The sequence below is a fragment of the Felis catus genome, chromosome D1 (genome assembly GCF_018350175.1).
Source record: "Felis catus isolate Fca126 chromosome D1, F.catus_Fca126_mat1.0, whole genome shotgun sequence".
Taxonomy (NCBI): domain Eukaryota; kingdom Metazoa; phylum Chordata; class Mammalia; order Carnivora; family Felidae; genus Felis; species Felis catus.
This window is the reverse complement of record NC_058377.1, coordinates 49620668-49624602: the sequence shown is the minus strand read 5'-3', so window position 1 is coordinate 49624602 and position 3935 is coordinate 49620668.

Genomic DNA, 3935 nt, shown 5'->3' with positions numbered 1-3935 from the left:
TGGTCCGAGAGTTCAAGCCCTGTGTTGGGCCCTGTGCTGACAGTTCCGAGTCTGGAGCCTGCTTCGGATTCTGTGTCTCCAATTCTCTCTGCCCCTCTCCTGCTCATGCTCTGTCTCTGTCACTCTCAAAAATGAGTAAATGTTAAAAAAAAAAAATGGTCACGGTCAACTTTCTCACCACTCACTGTTCAACCTGCTGCAATCTGTCTCTTCCAAATCCAATGGATTTGTCTTTTGTTTTGTTTTGTTTTTTGAGAATCCCAAAGCAGTGAGTGTCAGACACTCAACCGTCAGAGCCACCCAGGTGCCCCAGACTTGTCATTTCTTATTTTATGTGATCTCTGCATTTCCCCCTTTTCCAAGTTACCATTCTCATCGTTTCTGGTTTTGCCTAGTTTCTGCTCCTCTTTGATTGGGGCTACCTCCAGGGCAGATCTTTTTTTGCAGGGCCCTTGTCTATAAACAGTTTGATTTTAAAATGTATTATGAAATTCATGGGCCCACATAAGGTAATGTGGTTTGTCAATAAAGATTTAGAACACTGAATAGAAAAGGTACACGCTTATTGTTCAATCAGTGCACATAAAGATTCGTTATAATATATCTCCCAACTGCAATAAAAGAATGGTAATGCAGTTACTCACAATGCTATGGCTCTTAAGAACCTGTTTGTATTGAACTATGTGGATCTTCCCTCTAGAGTTCCCTAATACCATCTTTTTAATGCTCATTACATCATTACTTAGGATGCTGCACCCATTGTGCCACTGAATGCTGGCTTCCAGTGACTATCAAAGGTTGTTGCTGTGTTTCATTGATGACTACCAAAAATGCAAGCCTTACCCAGAATATGCAGGAAAATGAATAATTCATTTTATGGTCATATTGTATTTATCATTTGGACTTTTGTAGCATAAACACAGAACACATATTCTCACAATGTCTTTTCTTGAACTTTTTAGGCTGTAATTGCATTCCTAGGCTGTGATCTCTGGCCACACCCAGGAAGAATAGACAAGAGGCCCAGAGATGGAACAGGAAGAGGGGTTTCATTTGTACAAGGAATGTCCATTTCTCCATCAGCATGGCTTAAGTCTAAACTTATTGACACCACAATGTAAATATCAATTGAAAGGAGGACATTGGTTAGAAGGGACAATTGGCATTGTGGAGCAATAGTCATAAAAGGCCTCAGATGAGAAGGGCCTGGCCTGGCACAAGGTACAAAACCTGGAAAAGGGTAGGGGACCTCCTTAGTGCCAGTGGCAGGAGGTAAACGGTAAAGAACAACTGCCACCACTTCACAAGCCTGGGGTCTACAGACCAGAGGCAGCACCATAGCTAAAACAAAGAGCCCATGCACAAGCCCACACACACAACTCAATCCCACAGGTCAGTGGTGACATTTGGTAGCCCCGAACCTGGAATTTGTTCAATAGGAGAGTCACCTAAACAAAGCACCATTCCTGCAGCCCAATCACATACTGCCATGTGAATGAAATATTTCTTCAGACCCAGGGCGATGCCATAGGTGCAAGACCCAGAGCTCCTTTGAGCATTTGCTGCACACCCAGCATGAGTTAGGGGGTTGGAGAGTACCTGAAAGGGGAGAAATGGTACTTATCCCAGGCACTAAGTGAAACTTAGAAAATTTCAAGGGAGGTACTTCCAGCAACCAGATCCCATGTGGGACCAGATCCAGACTCAGGGTGACTTGCTTAGTCCCAGAAACTGGAGAACTTAGAAAATCTTGAAGGCACTCTAAAGTACCAGTCTCCCGGAAGCATGTGTGCTGGAGCACAATCCCTGCATACTCAAGTCTCAGAAGTATTGTCTGATCATCTCCCCTTATGTCTTTGACTACCCTTTTATTTGCCTGCATTTTAAAAAAGATGGTGCCTGTCGGTGTTCTATTATTGGCCCTTTTTTTATTTTATTTTTTATTTTTTTTCAACGTTTTTATTTATTTTTGGGACAGAGAGAGACAGAGCATGAACGGGGGAGGGGCAGAGAGAGAGGGACACACAGAATCTGAAACAGGCTCCAGGCTCTGAGCCATCAGCCCAGAGCCTGACGCGGGGCTCGAACTCCCGGACCACGAGATCGTGACCCGGCTGAAGTCGGACACTTAACCGACTGCACCACCCAGGCACCCCTATTATTGGCCCTTTTAAAAAAAAAATGTTTATTTTCTTCACAGTGATTATCACCATCTTATATTACTATGTATTTCTTTTCTATTCTTCCTATGCTATAATTTCCATTAGAGTAAGTTTTTATAGTTCACTGCTATAGTTCCAGTGACTAGAACACTTCTTGGCACCCAGTAGGTACTTGACAGATAACTGAAGGCTATCAACATTGAGATCCTCATTTTATAATGAGGAAAGCAAGATTTAAAAGGCTAATTGGCCCAAAGTAATACAGATATCTTGACCTAAAGCCTTTGTACTCTTCATTCCTTTTGTTTGGAATGCTTTCCATGTTCAAAGCATGTCTTAATCTTTGTCTTCCATCAAAACTTGTGTACTTGCTACTTCAACTGCTGAAAGCACTTCACAAGGTTACAATGAGGATTAAAAGTGAATGTAAACATCAACAAACTTTGTAGAATGTTAGGCCACATACAGTTGTTAGTTCTTGTGGTTTCATCTCTTAAGATCAAAGTCAGAAAGACCAGCCTGTTTCTTCAAGCTTATTTTTATCTAAATGTGAAAATGTAACTCTTCTCTAGGAACCTGAATAAATTCCAGGTATGAAAATTTAGATATGATGTCTTAATGTTACCAACATGTGGTTTCCTGCAAGGAATGGAAATAAGATATTTTAGTTCTTGAAATATTCCGAGGTGAGCACCTGGACAAAAGCACAGGCACATGACTGTGGTTTAAACATAGCTCCCAGTTTCATCTCAGCTGCAGATGTGTTTTGGGGCATATAGATAGCTTATATGAGGTATAGTCTGCCGGTTAGCAGATGTGGAATAATTGAGTCAACTGAGGATAGTTATCCTCAAAGTTTTTTAAAACACTGATTTCCAGCTTGCCAAGGAATTGTGTATCTGAAGCATTACATTGCCCAAATGAGAAGTACAGTGATCTAAACATTAGCTATTTGGGGAATAAATCACATTCATACTTTTCTTCCAATGATCTGTAAATATTTGTACATGCATAAGTATTTAAAAATTCTATTCAAGTTTGCAATGTATCCCATTTAACTAATGGAAAAATCAATGTTCAAGGTGAAGTAACTTGTCCAAATTTCCTTAGTGGGGGAAAAAAATAGAATGAAAATACATAAGAAACCATTTCTTCACTGGCTAGTGGTATTTGCATCTCAGTCTTTGCAGCTTACAGCATACTAGGTCATATTAGAATGATAAGAAATTATCTGACTGGTTTTGACCTACAGAAACAAATTTTTTGTGGTGCAAGTTAATATTAATAATAGAACACTTAAAACCACAGAATGTATAAATTCAGAAGAGAAATTCAACAAAACACATCCTTTTAATGAAGGTGCTAAAATAGCAAAAATAAGAGTTTCATACCAACTGTAGAAAAGCCGTAATTAGACAATAACATAAATTTATAGTAAATGATTTTTTAAAACCCGATACTTTATAAATGCTAAATGATCATGTCAAATAATCATACTGCCTATGATCTAGTAACTAAAGAACACCATGTCAGGGAGCCCAAATGTTTGATTCTTTTATCCTTCCGTTAACCCTACCTAGCATGTTCCATGACCCATGTACTCACTCTTAATCCAAGACACTGATTTCTCAAGTGCATGTCCCAATGCAGAGGATAAGAGGAAAGGATTGGAAAGGAGATGAATTTCAAGAAAAAGAACAAATCCGACTCTTGGAGTAGAGGTAGGGGAGGGATTCCTGCACCTGCCTTATAGCATATGCTAGTAAATTGTGA